The sequence below is a fragment of the Nematolebias whitei genome, chromosome 10, assembly GCF_014905685.2.
Source record: "Nematolebias whitei isolate Nwh7 chromosome 10, NemWhi1, whole genome shotgun sequence".
Lineage (NCBI taxonomy): Eukaryota > Metazoa > Chordata > Actinopteri > Cyprinodontiformes > Rivulidae > Nematolebias > Nematolebias whitei.
The window spans coordinates 3,627,394-3,653,311 of record NC_056507.1 but is presented as its reverse complement, the minus strand read 5'-3'; the positions used below and the strand labels follow the sequence as shown (position 1 = coordinate 3,653,311).

The 25,918-nt window shown below is 39.2% G+C and overlaps 1 protein-coding gene across 1 annotated transcript in view; it reads left to right on the top strand.

Moving 5' to 3' along the window:
* The first annotated feature begins 319 nt into the window (after positions 1–319).
* lingo1a (leucine rich repeat and Ig domain containing 1a) overlaps positions 320–25,918 on the top strand; it is a 101,160-nt gene continuing 75,561 nt past the window's right edge. Inside the window, exon 1 of the mRNA XM_037683255.1 lies at positions 320–455. The gene's annotated coding sequence lies outside the window, so the exon portion shown is untranslated. The remainder of the gene's footprint in view (positions 456–25,918) is intronic.

Sequence of the window (25,918 nt, the reverse complement as noted above, 5' to 3'; positions counted from 1 at the left end):
TGGCAGCCGTCTCCGTGATCCTCCATCTGCCTGCACGGACCGAACTCTACGGAACCGTTTGGTTCCACGGAGAACTTTGAATATTCTTTAGAGTTTGATGTGTGTGTATATGTTAAGGAATTATATTTGTAAAGGTGCTATTAACATGAAATCTCACCAGATGTTGAGAACAAGCGGCCCGGTCCACTCTTCCTCATCAACTTTCTCTATCAATAAACTGATACTGTTCTAGACTAGACTAATACTGATTAATAATGTACTTTAACGAATCTTGAAAGTTAGCTTTGTCATTTTGTTTACTTCCTGCAGGTGGCTTATGATCTGAAGAAGAACTGCTGGAAGGACATGTGGGTTAGATCGAGACAGCCTCCAGCTCAAAACATCACTTCTCAGCCTTCTGCACAGTAAGCAGCTTCGAGAAGTCTTTGGAATCACAAGGTCGGCCATTATCACCTGTAAGTAATATTCACGTACATTGTGAGGCAATCATGTCAGCACACAAAATGCAGGCTTTAAATGTTTTTCTATGGTTTTGTGAAAAGCACTTGCTTTGTTTGCCTTGTATGGCATGTGACCACAAATGGATTAACTGAAATATCACCTGTCTGGAGGTGAGATGGATTAGGGAGCAAGTGACCAGTCTGTCCTTGAAGTTTTTGTGTTGGAGACAAAAAAATAACGGTCAAGGGTGTGGATTTGCATGACTTTGGCAAAACTGTGATGTATAGATGGTTGGTGCAAATCATCCCATAACTGCAGCTCTTCTGGAATATTTTCAGTTGCCAAGCTCAAGAACTACAAAAATGCTTCAATGTTGGAACATAAGTGGACAGACAGCAGGTTTACCTGCAACAGGCACCAGCTAACAGAAAATACATTGCTACACAAAGAGAGATGGAATCTTCTGAGCAACAGAATGGGTTTCAACCAGTGGCACATTTTTGTAATAGTTGTACTGTGCGTAGAAACAGTGGTGTACTCTATATTTTTGTAGTGGGTACACTAAAATGTTATATATGTGCAATATATAGCATGTGCATTTTAGCTTATATTACTACCTTGAAATACTTATTCATTCAAATTCATCTGCACAACTTGAGCTTGAACTATTAAAAACTTTGTACAAAATCAGTTTAGTCCCATCCAGCACTATTGTTTGCTAACACGTAGCATGACAAAAAACAGCTGCAAGTCGTGGGATTAGCTTACTTACCGCCTTTGATTAATATTGTGCAACCGTAAACTTCAGTGATGAATTCACAACGTCAAATATTATTCCTTGGTACGCAATGAAATATGCAGTATAAAGCTTGGAAAAAGCTAGAAGACTAGGAGGTTGCTTGTAGCTACTTGGCTTCTTCGCACATCATCACCAAAACTCCAGAAGACGCTGATTGGCTGGAATGAAAGTTTGCCTGTGATTTCATTGGTTTAATTTTTTTGCCGCTTCGTAAACTTCCGTTGTCGCTACACAAATCATGTGACACAGGTCTGCTTTGACTGGGAGGGGTCTCTTCCTCCAGTCTGCACACATTCATGCGCTGCATTGTAGAGATCGCTGCGCTCGGGCTGACAGTTCATTGTAAAAGTTTATTATAAAGCGGGAAATAACAAGATATTTTGCTTGGGCATTTGCCCAGTTGCCCTAACTATGCAGCATAGAGGGAACATTACATATCACTGGGCATTTTTAATTGGTTATGTGGAAATTCCCAAGCATTTTTTGTGGTTATACGCTGTATACTGGTGTATCACGTAGACTACAGCACTGGTTCCAACATTGAGTCTACATGTTTAACCTTCATTTAGCTGTAAATAGCTCCATCTAAAATTAGCTAAAAAATTAGTCTGAGCAGTTTATTACTTAAATTACATACCACACAAGCTACTTAGTAGATGTAAGACACAGTTCAAGTGTGTAAATCATGTAATTACAAAATGAAGCGCCATTTGGGATTTTAACACGGATTGGAAAAAGTTTGAATTATCTAGAAAAAAAAACATTTAATGCAATTTTTAGTCACCTATATACTGATTTTACCATCAGAGTGTCAAACCAACTTGATAAGTTGTAAAATGATAGATTAAAATTAAGATATAAATCTTTGTACTGGTATAGAAAAACATGAAATAAGTCATCGTCCAATTTTACATGTGGAATGAGAACACGGGTATTATCTGTGTTGTGGTATTACGAGGGACGTTTAATTTTGAAATGCCACACTGATAGATTGGACATGGTTTTATATTGAGGTTGTATCTGTGTGGGTGGCTAACTGAATAATTCTTATCATAACATTTTAGCAGGCAGACATTTCATGATGGATATGTGGATGTCTGTTGGATGTAAGGAATGCTTGCAATGTTGAAATCTCAAGATTATTTCTTGTCAATCTTGATTCAGTGCAGACGTCTATTTAGTGTCTAATCCAGATTTTTGACTTGAGGGACATTGTGCCTTAAAATTATAAATATAAAATTAGTTTTAATGACTAAATGTTCATAGACTAGTTAATAATAATAACAGTGTCATAGTGTTCATGCAAATCTGTAATTACTATCAAAACTATTTACAGAAGACATGTTAAAATCTAATAATCCACTAAAAGCCCAATAAATTTTCTATTTATAATGTGGATGCCCAGGTCTGTGTGGGTTAATGATGTGGGAAAGATGGCACCAAGAGGAACAATAGACCCACCAGCAGGGACAGCGCGATGCTTCAGGCGATGCTCAGAAGACAAAGCTTGGATCCTGTAATTTATGTCGTATTTATTTTGACACGTATCGTTCACGTTAAATTTACTGCTGACCACAGTCCAACTAGATGACAGTCCCTGTTGCAGCTGCTTTTTTTCTGTGTGAGCTCTGTCACACTGCAAAAAATGATTCAGGAATAATGTGAGGCGTTGACAAGTTCTCCAAGTTCTTCAGATCTGTTGAGCCTGAGACGTGTTGGACAGACACTGACTGAGTCTCCATCTCACAAGTTACAGTACTTATACGACCTGCTGCTGATGTTTTGATGTCAAATACCACTGTGTGCATTTTGATGTGTTGCATTTGTCCCTGCCTTCACAAGTTAGAAATGTTTTGGCTGCAAAGTGTGAAGTGAAATTAGGTAATAGAGTATTGTAACTTACTGGTGTATAAGGCTGAGGATATTTGGTCAGAGGTTATGGATGTTTTTATTACCATGGTTGAGAATCCTATCTCTGCCCATGAACCGTATGTTTGGTTGAGCGGAGACGGCTGGATGAGGAGTTGGGTGAGGCTGCAGCTGGCTCCAAGGACACTTCTAAATTCTGAGAATTCAGCTGAACTGATAAGGTTTCAAAGCAAACTGAGAAGGCAGCATGGGGTAGATTCTTGTGACTGATATTCACGCGTGTACATTGTATGTATATTTATTCTATCTGTCATGAAAATTTGACCTTGCAAGTAAAATCCCGGTTAAAAAATCTTCTCGTGCCATTGAGTGCGGTTCTTTTTGAGTAAACAAGGTGAGAATATTTTTCTCCAAGAAAGGCCTTCAGTCTGGATGATGCCCAGCTGTGGCATAACAAATGGTCAAATATGGATGGCTTTTGCCTGGTCTTGGTAAAGTATAGTACTGGACATGTCCTTAGATATGATGGACTGGGTGGTCTCCGTACTACATGTGATAGATTATGGCAGGTCCACAGTGAATTTGAGCCTGCACAAAACTTCTATAGCAACATTGTGGTAATTTATCATGATAGCTTCAGTGTATGAGGGTCCTGGGTAAAGCGTGGGTTATTGCGGGGACAGTGTATCCATGATGTATGGGCCATGCACACCAAAGTAGCTTTGCTGTAAACATTGTTAAGCATGATCAGCCACATTGGCTTCATGTCTAGGCTTTGGTTTCATGAGTTTGTGCAATTATAATCAAACTCGACATGATACCAGTATCAGGAGAATCAATCCTGCAGATTGTTTAGCATGTAGCTTCAACCTGACATGGTCATGGCAGATACACAGAGCATGGTAAGGGTACGAAACAGTGTCTCAGGAATGAGGAAAATAGCTAAACCTATTTGGTGTGTACAAATAATAGACTATAAAGTCCACCATGAAAACACTAAGTTTTGCAAGTACTGGGATCCCTTTAAGTTTAATCATGGCTACTGTACGAGGCGATTATTTTGCCACCATCATCAGCAACACGTTGGCAATGTGAACGTGTATTATGGCAAAACCCTTACATTAAAGATTCACCTTTTATTTGTGACAGAATAAGAAGTGAGTATGTGTGGTGAACATGGCATAAATTATCCTCATTTACTCTGGAGTTGCCCTATTGCCATGGATTCACATCTCGGTGCCCTTTAGACAGCCTCACTTTTTCCACATCACACAAATGCTTCTTCTTGGTGAGGCACAACATATTTTTAGGTAATCCATGTCATGAAAACAGTTTAATGTTCCTTTTTTTTTTTCTAGACTGTTCCCAATTATATGTATATTCAAAATAAAGCATCTACATGACATGCACCATAATCTGGATAATGTTCTTTGGAATGATTAAAAGTCTGGGGCGGCTGTGGCTGAGTGGCTAGAGCAGACATCCTCCAATGTGAGAGTTAGGGGTTTGATTCCACCAGGAGTCACATGCTGAATTGTCCCTGGGCAAGAGACTGAACCCCTCATTGCCTCCAATGTGTGTCCCATCAGTGTATGAATGTGATAAAGCTCTGATTAGTATTTGTATAGATCTAGTAGAGTGCTGTATGAATGGGTAAATGAGGACATAGATTGTTGTAAAGCACTTTGTCTTGATAAGATAGAAAGGTGCTATATAAGTACAGTCCATTTACCATTTAAACAAAATATCTGTAAAGAGTTTGAGATCAAAATGAATTATTCAACCAAATACTGCTGTGTATACACATGTTGAAGCCACTGAATAACTCGGTTTACATGAATGGAAATAAACAGATTAAATCCACACGGTTTCTTAGTAGAAACAGCGCTCCGTCATTTCTTAACATCTATTTAACACCGTTAGTATATTTAAAGAATGACTTAATCTCAAGTCACTGCATATGTCGACATACAATTTATTACACAATCAGAAAATGGGTAGAAAAATAAGACATTTAATTTCCTGATAATTTTATTGTAATAATTTTAACAGGAGCTCATGATGTCAACTAATAGAAAGGTGCACGTGAACGGTTGTTTTCTCTCAGTGAAGAATTGTTGCAATTTAGATATACTACCAACAAAAGGGGACTGTAACTCAGTCATCCATGTAGATAACAACAAAAAAGTTTAAATAGTATCACCTGGACCATTTTCTTTAAGTGAGAAACGTTTTGTCTTTCATCCAGAGGACTTCCTCAGTCTACGGCCTGCCAACCAGATCTGTCCCATAGGTAGCCTTCACTGCTGTGTTTCAAGCCAACCTCCTGATGGAATCTCAAAGATAGGCTTTAAACACATGAAGTTTGCTGTGGCGACCCCTGAAGACGGGATCAGCCAAAAGAAGAAATATACACTTTTCCATTACCCTTTGGTATCTAGTGGCCATAGTGTAAGCTCTGAAACATAAGCTTAGACTTTGGACAGGAGCTTATACTTTGTAGATCCCCAGATTTTCATCATCAGTTATAAACCTTTGGTGCAAGGTTCTTTATTCGCATCACATGTGGTACATGAGGTGGAATGAAATTGTGTACTCAAGGTCCCATTTACACACAACAATAGCGAAAATATAAAGTATTGGAAACAGTACGCAAGGATCTAAGATGAACGTTCAACAACAATAATGTAATATAATGCAGCATATTAAACAGCAGCCTGAGCATGAGTCTGTTGTGAGCAGATGGGTATGAATATAGCAAGAAATCAGCAGCATGGATGATCAGCAGCACAGATAAAGTCAAATATCATCAGTTAAAGTGGCATTACAGTGATTATTCTGGATAGAGATTCATGAGTCTTAACAGCGTCAGGGTAGAAGCTGTTCCTCAGTCTAGTGGTTCTACACTTAATGCTCCTTAACCACTTCCTTGAGGGGAACGGGACAAAAAGTGTGTGTGCTGGGTGAGTGGAGTCCTTCATGATGCAGGTGGCTCTCTTCCTCCATCTGGAGGTGTAGATGTATGTGATGGTGTGGAGACTGACTCCAACAGACTCTACTTTGAAAGGAAAATATTAAAATTGAGAGCTAAAAACAAGGAGGTATATTTATTAATAAACATTTACTTCTTTTTTTTACCATTTTGTTCAGGTTGTCCTCTGGTTGATCCGGTGAGTAGTTGAGTAGTAATTGGCCATAAGACCCATAGCAGTTGATTGTTATGCACTGATGATTGATTGTTTAGACTGGTGGTCCTCCTTTCTTCATGTGTAAAGCCAATTTCTGGGACCTCCACAGCAGCAGACTTAAAACACGTCAATGAGGGGTTCTTTATACGACAGATTGTGTTGACAAGTCTCAGACTGATGAAGTCTTTCAGATAAGACAAAACGTTTCTTCCAAGATGGATCTGTCTAGATGACATGATTTAACATTTGTGTGATTTCCTCAGTACTCAGCTTTCATGAGGCCATTGTTTGTTTACACCTTGTCCTGATGACTGTGCAACACATCTGCTTCTGCTTCATTTATCTGCTTGACTGAAATGTAGTTTTGAAAGTCTCATGTTTGTCTTCGCCAGAATCAGAAGTAGAAGTAAAGTCTAAGGAGGTAAAATAGAGATCTATTGGGTTTGTGAACCTTGATAATATGTTCAGTGGACTGTAACTACATGTGGACAAACAAACATCTCAAGCTTTTCAAGGGAGGAGCACTAAAGGAAGCGCCGTTGCTTCAGCTCCTCTCAGCCAATTGTTCAAAAATGGCCAATTTCCTGTCTAGGATGTGTGTTCTCACATTTTTATCATCCCCTGCTGTAGTTATCTAGTTGCACTTAGGGTCATCCGTCATTGATGCTGCGTTTAGAGGAAGCCGATGTGCAGTAAAACTGACGGACGGCCTTCCGCATGACTGAAGACGTATGAGACGTGCAGGCGGGATAGTGAGGCTTCTTTTTTATTGTATTTTCAGCGTTGTCATAAGGCGCCAGGAGGAAAAACAGTATAACTCATCATGCTCATGACTGAATAACGCATGATCAATGCGCTGACTCAATCTTTAACTTGACTTTCTTATAGTTTTTATTTGTTTTTGTCTGTTGTGAGCTTTATGTTGTGTTTGAAGTCACCAGAGGGAGAAAAACAGGTTTTGGGAAGCGTTACTGCTTGGTCAGCACCGCGAGCTCTACTATACTCCTCCCACTGCGAGAAAATGGGTTTACTTAACTTATTTACAGCAAATCATATTTCCTTCACATAGGAAGCACTATGTGCTGCTCTTGATGCAGGATAACACTTGGAGCAGGGGATAAGGAACCATTTACACCCACAAACCAATAAGCCCCCCATTGCACCCAAGTTCAGAGCTGATTGATGGGAGTCTTGGAAATGCAGGTTGAATGCTGCATGCGTCTGCAGACTCTGGAGCAAGCTTTACATTTCCTCAGGAGCAAGCATCACTTAAAGAAAGGTGAAGTTTATGAGGTCATCCTAGTTCAGAGTTTAGACTCGTTCCATTATCCTGATGATTAATAATCCAGGTAGAAAAATCTAACAAGGTTGAGTCAGGTCCTCGGGACAACAAACTTTTAATCGAGAAATATGACAGTACAGTTCCAATTTAATTTGTTAAAGATAATCTGACGTAATTGTAAATTCATTGCTATGAAGCAAACACAGTTTTCTTTGGTTTTTGTCTGTGTAGATTCTGGTCCTGTGCTTGAAGGGTAGCCCTGAAAACTCTCCGTTAGGAAAGCAGGGTACGTTTGTTCTAGCCCTTGGTATGTGTCACAAAGAGAAATGAGATCCTTACCACATGACATGAATCCACATAATGTAGGAGCAGGGAGAAAGAATGGAACGGGAATTGTAGGAATCATAGCAATCTTTTTTTTTTTCCTCTTATAAAACAAAGACAAGTGTCATTAATTTTAATATCAGCCACAGTTTAACTTTGATTCTTTACATCAAGGTAAAGAAAGTCAAAAGCTCTTTTCCATAAACCAGAGATTACATTGTGCTGTGCAGGATAAATGCTATGTACCACATCAGAAAGAGGGATTCACCGTTTGCACAGTAACAATGAAAGGACACCTCTCAGCGAGCTCTGATCAGAAAAGTTCCTGTTGGATTGTGCACTCCTCCGTGCACACACACTTTACCTTTGAATCATGAATATTACCTGCTGCATAAACTGCATGCGTGGGGAAGAATGGAAAGCTAGACATCCTGAGACGTACTGAAGTGCTGTTTATGAATCACAGTTTATTTATTTATTTTGAAACGAGATTGAAACCGGTCCATGTGATAAAACGTGCCAAGAGATCATTACTCAAACTCTCAGATCAGCGGACTCAGTGGCTTCCTTTAAAAACTTCTGTTTAAATCTGCTTTTGCTTGAATTTGTTTAGTGCTTTTTGTTATTTTGTTTGTCTATATATATAAATAAAGTTTTACTTTCTTACAAGACAGTTTTAGGATCTCACACACATTTTTACTCCCAACAGTGTGCGACAAATTAGACTCTTGTTTTTTTTATGACAGTGTTATTTTGGGGAGTGGTGGCGCAGTGGTTAGAGAAGTGGGTGTGTGATCGGAAGGTCGCCGGTTCGACTCCCCATACCGACATCATGTGGGTGGGGAAGGTGAAACACACACACCTGCCTCCACCTTCATTTGCCCCACTCTGGGCCCTTGAGCAAGGCCCTTAACCCCCACCATCTGCTCCCCTGGGCGCCCTCCGCTCCACACAGAGGGCTGCGGCAGCTCGCTGGTCTGTGGTTGCGTCAGGAAGGACATCCGGTGTAAAAACAACTGCGAAGACTTTGTGAGAGACGGTTCACTGTGGCAACTCCTGAAAGAGGGAGCAGCAGAAAGAATATATATTTTATTTCATTTTAAACATGCTGTCCTGCCAAATTTAAAAATGTGGTATTTTAGTACATTTACAACATGTCTCCATTTTCCTGTTTTGAAAAATAAGAGTTGATTTTCAAAAATAACTATTGACTGAGGCATTTTTATTTGTCTTTTTCCCTTTGACACCTACAAAATAATCATTTTGTCATGCCTTGGAGCAGTGCGTCATTCTTTGTCTTATTAAAAACAATTTCATATCACATTCTAATTTATCAAAGGATGCATTCACACCTACCTTTTGAAATCAGAGAGGACAAACTGCACATTTCTGTTTGAGTTTCTGAAAGAATCTGTGTAAACTCTGTCAGAACAAAAGACTCGACAACATAGAGCTGCTGGAACAGATGGTAAAAACTCTTTCTGACTAATAATCATTTTGACAGATTCCTTTCTGCCACATGGCTTTTGAAGCACTTTGATAAAAGCCCAAAAAAAGTGTTGACTGTTATTTAGCACAGTTTCCCTGTACAGTCTAGTGAAAAAGGTGCATCAATGAAAAATAAGATATTTGGACTGATGTTTATGATAATTTATCTCTGTTTGGATTAACAAGAATCCAAAGAACTTTTTCTGCTTTTCTGTAGTTTACTTCTATTTTATTGAGGCTTTATGCATGAATTTAGATGAAAACCCACTATATATATTTTTTTATAAGTTACTGTCCATGCAAACAATAAAATAGAACATTATTGATCCCACAGAAAAATACTCTGGTTCTCAGAAATCAGTACAGTTTGTGACTGACAGTTACTGGAAACTATTTAGTGTCTTATGGGAGCTGCTGGTAATTGTGTCTCAGGAGACAAAATGGGAATACTGCATCTATTTTTTTTATTTCATTACAATAAGTAAAGCATGTTAGGAAAGATATAATACACCGTTTCCTCCTGGGATGTGTGCCAGACATTGTTGTATCTATAAAATGTGAAAGTGCATGAAACCTTGTTGTTTTAAACACGGAGCACAAAACTTCAGAGTTCAACATTAACAGATGATTCACATGCAAAGAGTCAAGTCAAGGTTCTTTATTGTCATTCCACCACATGTGGGACATGTGGTGGAATGAAATTATAATAATAAATATATAATATACGACTAAGAATAATAATAATAGTATATACATAATAAATAAATAAATAGTGTACAGAACCAACATTTTATATATAAATTATTACAGGACAAAATCCACCCATTGCCCTCAGTGCAAAGTTTCCTATTCCTCATGAGGAAAACCTCATGTGGATCCCCGAGAGGATGTAAAGCAGAAGCATCTACTCAGCAAAAATATTAGCGAGGCGGACATTATTTTCTCGAATCCCTAAAGACACAAATTTTACTGAGTTACTTTTTCTGTAAAAAAGGATATATTTTGCTTAGTGCTTATTGATTTTTATTGTGTGCACAATCTCAATCACAAGTCTCCCCATCATCACAAACATCTACACCTCCAGATGCAGGAAGAGGGCCACCTGCATCATGAAGGACCACACTCACCCAGCACACACACTTTTTGCCCCGCTCCCCTCAGGAAGGAGGTTGAGGAGCATTAAGTGTAGAACCACTAGACTGAGGAACAGCTTCTACCCTGAGGCTGTTAGACTCATGAATCTCTAATCAGGAGAATCACTGTGAAAAAAAATCACATGATGTTGCTGCTGATCTGTTTCATGTTGCTGCTGATCTGTTTCATTTTGCTGTGTTCATGCGTGCTCACACAGACTCATGTTTGTGCTGATGTTCGGCGTATTGTTTTTATTGTTTATATGCTATTAGTGCTTAGCATATTTTTAGCTGATGTTTTTCTTAGTTCACATCTTAGATGTTACCATTGTTTTTTGTTTACATTTTATTGTTGGGTGTAACTGGGACACTGTGGGCATAATTTCACTCCACCACATGTACCTCATGTGGTGCGAACAACAATAACGAGTATCTGTATCTAATTGTGTTTTTTTCTCCCTTCCGCAGGTTCAGTTTGTGTCTCATAAAAACCAGTCCCATCTAATAAATCAGAGAAATGGACACCTCCTACATCCATCCCCACTTGAAACTGAAGAATTTTTAATTTTATCTGTGTAAAATAAAACAGACAGGTGCTCAGCTTCTTGGATTGGATTTCAAATTTGATTTGAAGTAATAATTCTGAAATAATACTTCAGATTAACACAGTTAAATGGGAGAAAAAGTTCGGTGAAGTAACTCTAAAAACAATATAAAAGTAATGTTAGAAATTTATTGTTCAAATAAACGTTTGCAGGGATCAAACCCACAGATTTCTGACGACAAGACCACTGACCTATCACAGCCACACATACAGACACACAACAGAAGTGGGTAAATAAGATCATGGTAGTGCAAATATCCCAGTTTTAATCTGTACTCTGCCCTCCTCAGTTTTCTGTTGGGCTCCTCTCTGTCTGCTCCAAATGAATTTAAACAGAATATCTCCACTGATGGACTCGGTAGCTTTCACTGCAGATCTGTGCTCACGTCAGGTCTAGTCTAAATACTGTTTGCAATATTATTTTATTTGTATGATAGTATTTGTGTTTGTATTGGAATTAATCTGTACAAATTAAGGTTGTATCAATGTACTAGAACCAGTCAAATGTGTCCACAAGGCAAATAATCTTATTATATCTTATTATAATCTCATCTTATTTATACCCCACATGAGACTCTATTGGAGCTGGCTGTTCGGACCATTGGCAATATGTTTCAAACTGCAACAGTAAAAAAGTAAAACATAATTATAGATATTTGTGATGGATCTCGCTGGACCAAAGATCTAACATTGAATGACTCAGCAATAATATAAACTGCTCACATCTGCTGAATTTGACAGATGTGTCTGTGTCGGTATATGACAGTAAAGTAAAATGATTATCAAAAAGGTGAAACAAAAAAACAGCAGGTGCAAAGTATTAGTAAATCTGGACCCCAGTGTTATTTTGCAATGGATTGTCTGTTGTTAATTTATTTAGTTGAAATATCTGGGCTTATTTTTTTTAGCTATCCAAAGTGTGAAATGAGTTTAAACACTGTCAAACATTTGAAAACGACCACTGGCTGAATGTTATGGTGTTACAACATTTTTAGGTTTTGAATTCAAACCCCAATAATCTTTGAGCCTTTGCAAACATTTTGCTTCCTCTTATTTTTGTGTCTATGTTTTACGCTGATAAATAGTGAATCATGTTTGTTTGTCGGGAGTGCGGCTCAGCTCTGTCTGGGTTTGATCAAATATTGGACTGTAAATAGAAGAAACATAAGCATGTTAGCAAAGATGCCATGTCTGTGACCTTGAACAGACTCACAAAAACACAAAAAATATGTTAACCAGTTACAGATAAACACATTTTCATTCATGACACTGTTTCCAAGCGCTGAATATGCCAGGTCACCGTTCTTCATTTCTGACTGAATATTCCAGCAGCTGAGCTTCGCCATCTTCTAAAAGCCTTGAATTAAACAGATACAACAAGAGCGTCTAATGCCAACTTTTCTGACAGTGGTGACAGAGACATTATGTCTTAAATAATTCATAATGAAATGTATGTAAATGTACAATTCATAAAGTTTAACACACATGCACTTCGTCAGTGACTCTAGGCTAGCTTGTCTCAGTTGCTCCTGCAATTTGTTGTTCCCCATCAAGGAGCGAATAGGGGGACTGGAAATACCCTCCAGCTGTCCGTTCATGTTTTAAGTGTAACAGATTTAAAAATAAGTAAAGTATTGACTTCCTATTTAGTGTGTGACTACATCTAGGCTCCTTTCACAAATTGGGTTGCCACGTCAAAATCCAAGATGCTGTCTCCATAAACGCATGTATGTAAATCTTGTGAGTTGAACAACTTCAAACATAAGCAACATGTCATTTTGATGTGTGTCTGCACCTAAGCATGAGAAAGTCCCACTCTGGGTCCCCACCATCTGCTCCCACGGGTGCCCCAAATGGCAGCTCTCTGCTTCACATGGATGGCTGTGGTAGCTCGGTGGTCTGTGGTAGTGCAAGGAAGGGCATCTTAAAAATCATTGCCAAGGGTTTGTGCAAGCTGCTTAAAAGTATAGTTTCCTCAAATGGTTGGGGTGGTGGAAGAATAATTTATAGGGGCCATGGTCACCATTGATCACCCCCTGGCTCTGTCTCTGCTCGTGGTCTTGGATAATATTGCCCTCTACTCGCCAGGATCTGTCACACTGTGCTGCCTCGGACAACTAAATAAAAACAGCAGAAACCCCAGACTGTTCTTCTACACACTGTAACTCACACCCACTTGAATATTTTGCACCAAACCATTGTTTACTTGTATTTCCTATTTAATTCCAGCCCTGAAACTTATCTGCAATACTACAAACATTCACTATTCAAATCCCTCAGCGATTTGGGACATCAGTCTACCACTTTTATTTACTTGTTTTTAACATGCAAGAGCAGCTGATTGATTTTTCTAAAGCCAGCTTAAAGTTCCAAATGACACTCCAGACCTCCGACCAGTTGAGGAAGAGTCACGAGAAGAGCTCGAGAAAACCAGACAGGAAGAGACGGTAGTTTAGTTTTTTTATCCTCTAATTTTCATTAGGAACACAAGTCCTTAGAAATGAAATGCACGAGTTTGGACAAGGACACAAAAACAGTATTTTGATTCCATTGAGACATATTAAAAACATATTTTACAAACACTTTAATACCCGTATTGGCAGACTGAGCAGCAGAATCAAACATTTAGCTTCTTCAGCTCCGCTGCAGTAAGAACCAGTGCAGAAGATCATCCTGCCCACTGTTCTAACCTCACACAACTCTTTGTAATCACTGTTTGTTGTATTCTTTGTGTTTGATATAAACATGTTTCTCTGGATTACAGACTGCAACCATATGATTTAATGTTGGGGAATATAAGACCATTTTACTCATTTGTATTCTGCTGTAAGAAGCCAACTGCAGATGCTTTCTGAACACATCCCTGCAACATCCACGAGGCTGATGAGGAACGCAGACACTGCAAATGTAATACTGTTCAAATAGCACCTATCACATTTAGTAAGTAAGTAAATAAACTTTATATATATATAGCACTTCTCAAGATAAAAATCACAAAGGGCTTTGACAAACAAAATAACAAAAGTACATGTAGGTGTTAGACCAGCTTAACAAAGGATGGAAAGCCAATCAAGAGCAAACACTTGCATGAGCTGTTTAGATGTATAATGATGACTTTTCTGGAAAGTGTGTCTTAGCTTGCAAGCTCCAACAGGTACTCCGGTTTCCTCCCACCGACTAAAAACATGCATGTTAGGCTGATTGGTAACTCTAAATTGTCCCTAGGTGAGAGATAGAGTGAATTTGTTGTTTCTCGTTTGTCTCCATGTGTCCCTGTGATGGACTGGAGACCTGTCCAGGTGTCCCCTGCCACTCGTACAGTCATAGCTGGATATGGGCACCAGTGACCCTCACAACCAGAGAAGGAAGGAGCAGATAAAAATAATGGATGGATACATTTTCTCACTTTTTGTCAAAATGTGACTTGTGCATGTTCTTTTTTGTAATGTTTGTCTACATCCTACAATGTACAGGTACCAAAACCCAAAACTGCACAATTATTATTTTTTTATATATTGTTCCAAAACTGCAGGAGTAATAATCTAAAAAAAATGTAACTGTAAATTGAAAATTGAATTAATTTTCTTGACATTGTGAGTGTCAAAGACCTCATGCTTATCTGCAGCAGCTGCTGGGTGAGATGGCAGTGCACCCCTCGAAAAGGTTGGAAGACAAATATGAAGACTAACAAACAAAAAGTACCAAGAATGCTCCAAAGCATAACACTTTTTTTGATTAAAGATCTTTCACAGGCATAACAGCTTTAATATTTCTAAAAGGTTAGGCCATCAATGTCACAAAATGTATCATGTGTTTTTTTTTTTTTATTTAAAACAAAGTTTCTGTTGAGCATCATTATTAGTGAAAGATTAGGTCACATTACCCAGGAGTCTGATTTTATTGGGAGTATTTTATTTGCATAAAACTGAAAATAAGTTTGCCTGTCAGCTCGACCCACTTTTTGACAGGGAAAAGAAAAATGAAAAAGTTCAACCCCTTGCAAAAATATATTTTCCTCATGTCTATATTGAAGTTAGCTTTTCTTGTTTTTCCTTTTCTTTTAAATTTAATGCAACGTCAAAATAGGTCTGAATTCCCAGAGATGAAAAGTGTGTTTGTGAAAGATTTCCTCTAATCTTTGCTGCAATGTCACAAGAAGAATCTAAGATCAGCTACCAGAAGGATGCATGCGTGCATGCAGCGATCGTGTCAGAGATTTACAGGTGCAGCTTTTTGCTACGTTTTCTGCTGTAAAAGCTCTCATCAAACTTTGGTGGTGAAAGGGCTTATAGTTTATGGCAAATTATCCAAGTCAGGGAACAGTTGTGCAGGATCATGGTCACATCAGCCAGGGCCTCCCTACTGTCAGTATCCACCTTACTCAGCCCAGTTTATGGGACCACCTTGTTTGAGGTTCCAAGCAGACTGCTCTGGGGGGCCCATTTTGATGTAAGTAGACAGCAGCTGTTGATTGGCAAGTGGAGCTACGACACTGGATGACCCGTCCAGCAAAACCGCAAACTTGCATCTGAGCCTCCACTTCCTCATGTTGTTGACACATGGCACTACAAGAAATTAGCACATTTTCTGAAAGATAACAGAGATGATGGTGCAGCATATGCTGTACCTGGACTTCTAACCAGTGCCGGGATATGCTAACAAATATCAAGTTCAATTATAGAGACATTAAGGACCACAACGGGCAGAGAGGCTCGAACACAAAAAGACCAATTACAATCCTGCCCATTTTGCATTGCCTATCCTGCTTATAGAGTGTGTGTGTGTGTGTGTGTGTGTGTGTGTGTGTGGGGTCGGCTTTCAAAATGTACTATGCATCATGATCAGATCCTGATCACCCAGTCCATGGTGAAGTCAGGTTGCATCTGGACGCAGGTCTCTGAAGCCCAGATGAAGAACGAACAGAGTGAAACACTCATTCATCCCTGTAGTGATCAGGCTTCTTAACGATCAATGATGATCTCTGTAATTTTAATGTCTTAATGTTTTGTATAGTCTGGATGTTTTGTGTGCCTGCTGACAGTGAAACAAATTGCCCCTTGGGGATAATAAAGATCCTTGAATTTTAACCTGTAGGGGCAAATCATCTACACCTGAAAAGAACCGAGACGAGGAGAGCCGAGTGGAGCTGCACTTACCGTCATCCATGGCAAAGCAGCAATAATCCAGTTCCAGTTTACAAAGACACATGTCTGAGAAGTACAAAACAGATTAAGAGAAAGAGTTTCAGTTTTTCCCAACCAATAGCTTATATTTATTGTGTTGCTCACATTGGTGTGTGCATGTTGGAAAGAAACATCCCAGGCAGCAGTGGACGGAGATCGACCTGGTGAAGATGAATTAGCGGTGCACTATAAAGAAGATCAGCAATGAAGGCAACAACTACACAGCAAAGCCGAGGATTTACAAGTCCTCCAGTGAAACAGTCTATATTGCCATAAAAAAAAAACATTGCAGAGGATATTTGCATTTTCAATAATGGGATTTCTGCGAACAGTTATTAGTTAGGTTCTATGAAATATTCTAAGAGTTTTCCATCTCTGAACCACAGCTATGTGGGGGTTCATTGTATTTAATCCCTGTATGAAATAGATGTTTGCATAAAGTCTACAAAGGTCCAAAGAAACTCTCATTGGGAGTTGAACAAAACTTCTATAATCTTTAGCGCTCATTCAGACTTGTGATCGGCATTAGGGCTCCAAAATGAGACCGCTCTTTGAGAGTTGTTTGAAAGCTGTTTGGGAACTAAAAGAGTTGTACCTTGCGCTCCAAATGGGCTTTCTAAAAGCAACACTGAGTCATTTGATTTGTGAAAAAGAAAAAACAGCTTTTTGGGAGCCATTTTGCTGCAGAAGGACACGACTCTTTCAGCTCCCAAATGGCTCGTAACAAACAAAACGAAGTGAGTAGCCCTTTAAGAGCCGAACGACTCGGCTCATTTTTGTGAGCTGAGCCAAATAATTCAGATCCCAGAAAGAGCTGTGCTTCATCCATCTGGAGAAGAAATTCAAATACGATGGTTTCAACTATTTGTCCGCGTTGTGTACATGCACATGCATTATATTATCTTTGTTATTAGAGTGATATTAAGTTTCCCAAGAAATTAATCTTTAATACTTATGATGCATGCTTTAATAGTTGCCTAAATGGAGAATCGATAGTCATTAATCTTAAATAAGGAATGGCTCTTGTAATTATTTCCACATGGACCTCATTCCCAAGAACTGACAGAAGAACTTCAATGGGATTTCCTTAATTAATGGAAAGTCTTTCCTGACTCTGTCTGCCTGTTTATCGCACACTTTTGTATCTTGCAACACAGATAAGTCGAGCTCATTTATGGGACAAAAGTGCAGTTTCAGCTAATTGTTTTTTTCAAGAACTTTACTGTCCTGAACAAGTGTTAGACTTAAGAATAAGCAACAACCTCCCACTGTAAAAAGTTTGGCTTATGTCCTGTTGGCTTTAGTGATAAGACTCGACTTTTAGAGATGGTAAAGGATCCCTGCATGAAGCCATCACCCTTTATACCATTGAGCACACGTGACTCTTGTTTTGTCACTGTTGTCAGCAGAATTGTAAAGGTTTATGGATGTTTATCACTAACGAAGGTTAAATTACTTTGCGTGAGTTCAGAGAGGATCCTGCTGGCACCTGATGCCTCCCAGTCTGTGAGCTGGGAGGCTGAGGTCATCGTGACCTGTAGTAGTTGATATTAAAATCATTTCTTGTGCACTGTCCGGTGCAGATCTTCGTGACTGGACTTCAATGAAACATCTGTGTAAACCTGTTGTGAACTCTGCCCTTGCAAGTGAAACCGGGTAAAAAAAAATCTCCTGTCGTCATGTGGCTTATTTGAGTAGATAATGAACGGATATATTTATCTAACAACTATTTAGATTATGGTGTTTGAAATGTGTCAAGTTTTGTTTGTGTGTGTTTATTTTGAGTATTTTGTCTTGGGCTGATTATATTTCCGTGCTGTGTTTTCCTGTGCCATTTACTCTCCGTCAGGTTTTGCTCCTCAGCTCCTCTGCTGATCCTCACCTGTTCCCAGTAGCCATTTTGCCCAGCTGTCTTCATTTTATTTCACAGTTCCTGTTTATGAAGTCACTCAGTTTTCACTCCACCTTCACTTTGGCATTGTTTGTGTTTGATGCCCTGGTTCTTCATTGTGTCTCTTCTTTGTCTCCAAGAGTTGCAATCAGTTTTTTTTTGGTTTATTAAATCCTTTAATTGTATGTGCCCGTCGAAATATGATGTAGTCTCCGTCCGTCTGTTCATAAACTTTCTCTTACTCCATGCAGAACTTCTGATATGCTAAAGATGAGAAAGGAAACATGATGCACATGCACATCATCACTAGATGGACTGTTGCGTATACTTTTCATTTATCCAAGGTCAATGTCACTAATCAAGGTCAAAGTAAAAACGACATTTTTCTTGTGCAGGCTGAAACTTCTGATCTTCTCAAAATAGTCAAGTCAAATGTATTTATAAAGCACATTTAAAAACAGCAGCTGTTACCAAAGTGCTTCACAATAAAAATCAATGGCAGTAATTTAAAGAAAAATTAATTAAAAGCTTCAAAAGAAAAAAACGATAAAATACTAAATCAAATCACACGGTGTTAAAAGTCAGTGGAAGCAGGTGTGATTTTAAAAGCGATTTAAAAGCAGGAAGTGAAGTGGTCTGTCTAATGTTGGGGGGGCAGATTGATTCAGAGTTTAGGGCCCACGATTAAAAAAGCTTGGACTCCTCTGAGCTTTAACCACAAGCAGCTGATCAGATGATCTCAGGGCACGAGCAGGAACATCTGGTTGAAGTAGGTCAGACAGATGAGGGTGCAAGGCCATTTAAACTTAAAGGTCAACAGGAGAATTTTAAAATCTATTCTGATACGTACAGGGAGCCAGTGAAGGGAGGACAAAACTGGCGAAATATGTTCAAACCTACAAGTTCCTGTTAAGAGCCGAGCTGCAGCATTTTGGACGAGCTGAAGATGTTAACAGGAGACCTGACTGACCCCAACTTAAATGTGCTGCAGTAGTCCAGCTGGGTTGTAATGAAGGCATGGACTAAGTTTTCAAGGTCAGATCAGGTCAACATGGATTAAACTTAGCGACCTGCCTTAACTGGAAGAAACTTTCCTGCAGAACAGAGTTAATGTGTTTATTAAACTTAAAGTCAGAGTCAAAAACATCCCGAGGTTTGTAACACACTGCTTTAGACGCAGTATACACACACAGGAACACACACAGCAGTAGAGCTGGGCTCGATACACATTTGTACCATCACTAGGAAATGTGTTGCATAATCTCTAAATCACCCTAGCTCTAAGGTCAAGGTCACAAATCCAGGTCCAAGGTTATACAAGGTCTTTGCTTCTCCGGCCAATTTCTATAAATTGCTGTATAATAGTTTGTTGACGGGCGAAGAATGTGCCGTGTGCGGCATTCTAGTTTCATCAAGCTTTTCATGCCAGTCTGCATTCTTTGTACCAAATCTCTACAAACCATGACGACACTACGCTACCAAAGATGTCACCAGTATACAAGGTTGGCTGTTACAGTTTGGATCTGTGTTTATGTCAAACAGTGGCTATTTCAACAGATTAGGATTACAGTAGTCACTCGCTACTTCGTGGTTTGTTTATCGTAGACTCTCTGTATCGCAGTTTTTCAAAATAAGATCGGACATGACACACAATAGGCTGAGTGATGGACGAGCCACACGATAGGCATGGATTTTTTTTTTAGAAATTGTTTTAAATTTACATACATACACATATATATAAATACATTAATTAATTTAAAATATATATATATAAATAAAACTTGTTCTACTATTCCTACTTTGCAGTTTTTCACTTATCGCGGGTCTTCAGGGTACAAGTCCATCCATCCATCCATTGGGAGGCCCAGACTTCCCTCTCCCAACCACTTGGTCCAGCTCCTCCGGGGGTACAGATCCCCTGCGATAAACGAGGGACTCCTGTATCAGGATGAAATACAATGTAACAAAGCTGTCAGGTCCTCTGGATGGCTTCTTGTTAAAACATTTTGTCTTTTATTCAAAAGACTTCTTCAGGCTGAGGACCTGCAACGAACTCTTCTTATAAATAGCACGTTCTCACAGTGGATCCACCAGTTTGATGGTGCTCAGGTGGTTCCTGTAGTCAGCCCTCTCCCCGATGTCTCCTCAAACTCTCAAACTAGTTTGAGGCAATCCTGGCCAAAGTGGTTCAATATATCCTGCTTCATGCTCAGTAATCCAATGCTTAGGGCAAGTCAACTTCATCTTTCAAAGGCTTTGATTTGAAGGAAAAAAGTTTTAAGAACCATTACAAATAATCGTGAATGACTGTTGTGCCTTTACAATGGACATATGAGTTTCCTTCAGAAACAGCACGAGCACGTTGCAGAACAACTCTTCTGTCTTATCTCCAGAATGGACTGAATTCTTTGAATGTTTTTTTATTTCCTCGCAGCTCTTTTCAGTAATTCTGATGAGAGCCTCGTTTTATTGAACGTTGTTTACAAGCCCTTTGTGATGAATGTGTTTTCATCAATTCATTTTATTTTTGTCATTAGGCTGATGTGTTCATCTGCTTTGATTTACTGTAATGGGTGTACCGAGTTTTAGCACCTTGCTCAAGGTCTACGACACTTGTACTGGGGCGTCGCAGCCGAAGGACTCTCGAGCTGTTGTCAGTCTGATCAAGCTTATTAACCCGTGGCTGTAGGTGGATATATCTGCTTATAGGTCACCTGAATAGAAGGTGCGTCACTGCCTCAATTATGCGAGCATGATTTACAATCTTCAAAATAATAAGCACAAACAAAAGTTTAGCCTTCTCTTAAAATTATCTTAAACTTTAAAAAAGTGAGTTTTTTACTACATTTTTCTTTATCAAATCTGATCAAATACATTAAATCTTCTAAAATGTAACCTTTAGTGGTATAATTTTTTATTTCTTCTTTTATGGGGGTTGCTCATTCATAATTGGGCTGTTCTGACAAACCCAGACCTTCCACTAAATTATAAATAAGAAACAAATGGCATTTAATTTTCTGAGCTTTACATATCATTGCTGCCTGCCTCACATAATGAAGTCTTCAGTCAGTTTTATTTTACTACATACTGTGAACAACCTTGACTTTTATTAGAACACGCTTATCTGTCAAGATCATCATTTGCAACTTTTGGACATAACGAAAAAACACGAGAAAAACAGGTAAAATAAAAAATAATAAAATAATAAAATAAAAAATAAACGTTACAATATTCCGTTCTATAAACGCCTGTATTAGTTTGGTGGTTAACGATGTGATCTTCTGGTCCTGATCAGAAAGGGCATCCAGGTGTTGAGCAGCTAGAACACCTGTCATGGGAGTTTGCTAGCTGTGGCGACCCCTGCAGAAGTAACAAAAATAATAATAATTAAATTTAAAAAATAAAACAATTGCATTTCAATGTCAGCACGGTGGCTCAGTTTGTAGAGCTGCTGCCTCTCAGCAAGAAGGTTGTGGGTTCGAACCCCGGCTGAGGACCTTTCTGGGTGGAGTTTGCATGTTCTCTCTGATCATGTGTGAGTTTTCTCCGGGTGCTCTGGTTTCTTCCCACAGACCAAAAACATGCGTTAGGCTGATTGGTAACTCTAAATTGTCTCTAGGTGAGAGAGAGAGAATGGTTGTTTTTCTCGTTTGTCTCTGTGTCCCTGTGATGGACTGGAGACCTGTCCAGGGTGTCCCCTGTCTCTTGCACAATGACTGCTGGATACGGACACCAGTGACCCCCACGACCAGAGAAGGAAGAAGCGAGTAAAGATAATGGATGGAACTGCATCTCATTCAATCACCTTCGAGATTAAAACCATTCATAGTTTTATTTATAGATAAATTACCGACTGTATTTCCTGTTTCGCAGTTCAAAATACCACTCAGTTAAAAAACTAAACTTTCATTATTCAAATCCCTCAGTGATGGGGGGACAGTGGTGTACCCCTCTGCCTCTAAGAGGCATACTTTTCTTCATCCACAGTATTCGATTTGTTTGAACATCACATGTAAAGCTCCTGGCCATCAGTCACAGCCACCGTTTCTTTCATTTCAAAGTGCATCGCAGTAACATCCGTTGAACCTTTTCCATCGTTTGAAAATGAACAGAAACACGTTTATGATTCTATAAAGTGATATTAGAAATGAAACACCTCTCTGGCGTGCTCTCATATGTTGATAAGATGTTAAACTGGTCACATGTTGTTTGCATGTGTGACAGTGTTGTGTGTATGTGGGGGTGGCTTGTCTGTGTGGGGGTGTGATTGGCAGGATTTGACAGCAGCGTGGAGAAAACGTTTCTGCCTGAATAACAGTGTTAGTACCTGATCATGTCTGATCAACAACCTCATTCGGAGCCGTCTGTTGGTAATGATGCTTCATATGAACCTTTTTCATATTTAAAAAAAAAAAAGTATTTTTGAAAAATTACATTATTTGGCTCATAATGGCTACGGTACTTAAAAAAAACAAAAAAACAACTGCATTTGCTCTCAAAATGGTTTTCCCAGTGAAGTATTAGTTACTATGAACAGACACAAAAAGTCTCCCATTTGTGTAACTGATGAAATCTTTGTTGCCTTCATTGAAAACGTTCTCCTGAGCTGTAAGGAAAGTGCATCTTCTGTTTCTGACTAGACTAAACCCTGCAGAAATGAACGCAGTCCAGATATTTTTGTACATTTTCTTTTTTAATAGAATTGTTTATTTTAACTTCACATAAAAACAGTGACTTTGAAAAAATAAACCTTTCTGTCTGGTCTATGCTATGCCTATTTTTGTAGATCTTTTGTTGCAGGCTGCACAGTGGTACAGTGGTTACAACTTTCACCTCATAGCAAGGATGCCACAGGTCCCCCGCCCCATAATTTTCAATCTAGAGTTTTTGTTTTCTCCATGCATGTGTAGGTTTTCTCTGGATTATCTGGTGTTCTCTCGTAAACTTAAAAGATACATATATCGCGGAAAAAAGAGATTCCCAAAACAACCAGGTGTAAGCTTTGTCACATTTCTTTATAAAGCTTTGGAGAAGAGCAACCAGAAGATCAATGCTTTTATAAATACACAGGTCAATGTCTTCACCTGTCTGAAGCTCTGACTCGTTCTGACTTCCTGAACTGAAAAAAAAAAATCAGTTTTATAGAAACGTCCAGCCACCAGCTCCGCCATGTTCAGCCTCATCAGACCCCAGAAGCAGGAGGACTCTAGAAGGTGAGAAGCTCTCAAGGGCTCTCTGAGACATCACTGCAATCATATCAATCAGACATGGAGGATAATAGAATTATCTCTTTCTGTCTCTTTACTGACCGCTCACATGAAGACTGATTATTACATAAATATGGATCATGGAACATTTTAATATCGTTCACAATAACAATAAAAGATCAGTGAAAATTATACAGCACGGTAAGTGCAAATAAACACATTCTATTGACACGTTAGGTTGAACGCTAACTCCTTATTGTCAGGCGTGGGTGAGACTGAATGATTGTCTCATTTGTCTGTACATGGTCCTGTGGTGGACTTACAACCTGTCCGAGGTGTACCTCACCTCCCCCACAGTGACCGCTGGAGAGGGGCACCAGGTCTCGGCTGGTCCAGTGAGTAAAGAAAATAGATGGAAGGAAATCGTCTATGGGTAGCCAAGACACCACATAAACCTAATCCACCTTCCATAGATCTCCAACATATGGAAAAACATTAGAATTTATATTTTTAGTATGTTAACAAGATTTAATGATAAGATAAGGCTGTGGTAGCTCAGTGGTTAAGTGCTACCTTTTTATCCAGGAGCTGCCAGTTCAAGCCCAGTTTGTGTCAGGAAAGACATCCGACATAAATCAATTGCCAAATCATTCGTGTGAGTTTAATCACTGTTGTGACCCCTGAACATGGAAGTAGTCTAAAGAAACAGTTTTTATTCATAAGATTTGTTTAAAGCTTAATACATGAGTTTAGTTTATTAGAGTCCAAAATGATAAGCAAACCCCTCCATCCATCCATCTCCTGGTTAAGTTGTTAGGACACAGAGGCAACAGGACCAGGAACCAACCTCAGCCATCCCTCTCTCCAGATTCACCTGGAGGATCCCAAGAAGTTTTCATGTCCTTTGTGAGATGTGGATTTGGCTCAAGGTGTCCTTCCACTGGGACACACCTGGGAAATCTTCACAGGGAGGTGCCCATGCAAGAGGCATCCACATCAGATGTTCAAAGCACCTGAGCTGACACTTTTCAATGCAGAGGAGAAGTGGCTTTGCTCAGAGCTTCCCTTCCCTCCAGAGACAATGTAGCTCCTCGCCTTATCTCTAACGCTGAGCCTGGCCACCCTACACAGACATTTAATTTCAGCGCTTGTATTCGGGATCTGGTTCTTTATGTGATGATCATCATTGCATGACCACAGGTCAAGGTTCAAACATGGATGGACCAGTACATGGAGGGTTCTGTCTTCAACCTGACAGACCAGAACAATGCTGCTCATTACTGCGGACAAGGCCCCGATCTGTGCCTCCCTGTCCTGCTCTATCCCACTCATGAACAATGCTCTCAGGAACTTGATCTCCTCCTATTGGAACAAAGACATCTCAGATCCGGAGGGAGCCGGCCATTGCACTTTTTTCTAGTTCAAACAAAACCAAATTAGATAAATGCACCACAACTGATCCAAAATGAATCGACCCCCTATCTTAATTATTTGGAGATACACCAAAGACTTATCAGGCCACCTGTAAAAAACTCTGTGAATAACAGATTTCACTCTGGCGGTACTTCTTTATATGGCATTGATTGGGGAAATAAAAGATGAAAAGAGCACATGCACTCCTTCATGTGCTTGGAACCAGTGCATGTTCACCTCATTAACTAATCACGTGTGGTACTTTTAACATATATCACAAGCAACTTCTTGCAACGTCAGTCACAACGACTGGTAAAAGACAGTTTTCAATGTTTATTTGTTTAAGGATCCCCATTAGTTTCTACTGTAGTAGAGACTTTTCTTCCTGGGGTCCATGTATTTATTCCTAATTAATGTTCCAATATTCTGCAAGCAGAAATAACCATTAACTAACATAATGAGATGCAATTTTACCATTTGATGTGTCCAATAATTGAAATTTTCAACCTGAATCATGAGAAAACAGCAAAGAAGTGTCTTATTTTCTAAAAAATAACAAAAAACCTTATTTTATTAAGTCGTATAAATGTTATTTATCAAATCTAAACTAATAAAAAAATATTTATATAGCGCATTTAAAAATAACTGTAGTTGGCCAAAGTGCTGTACATAATACAAGTAGTAAGGAGACAATAAAAAAAAATAATAATAAAAATTTGACCAATGAAACCATAACAATTAATTCAAAATGTCAACTCTGATATTGTAATCCAGTGAGTAGAAATATGTGAAGCCGGTCTACTATGAGGAGGCATCTGGTTCCACAGTTTAGGAGCTATGAATGTAAAGACCTGATGGCCTCTGTGGACCAGTTTGGACCGCAGGACAACCAAAAACATCTGATCATCAGATCTGGGGGCTCTAGAGGGCACTTGTAAATGAGTTCCCAAGGCTCAGTGGGACTAACCTGTATAAATAAAGGTTAGGGCTGCAGGACTTGGACAGGTATACAGGAGCCTCCATTCAGAGTCTTATAGGTCATCAATAAAACTTTAAAACAAACAGGGAGCCAATGAAGAGAGGCGAGCACCAGAGA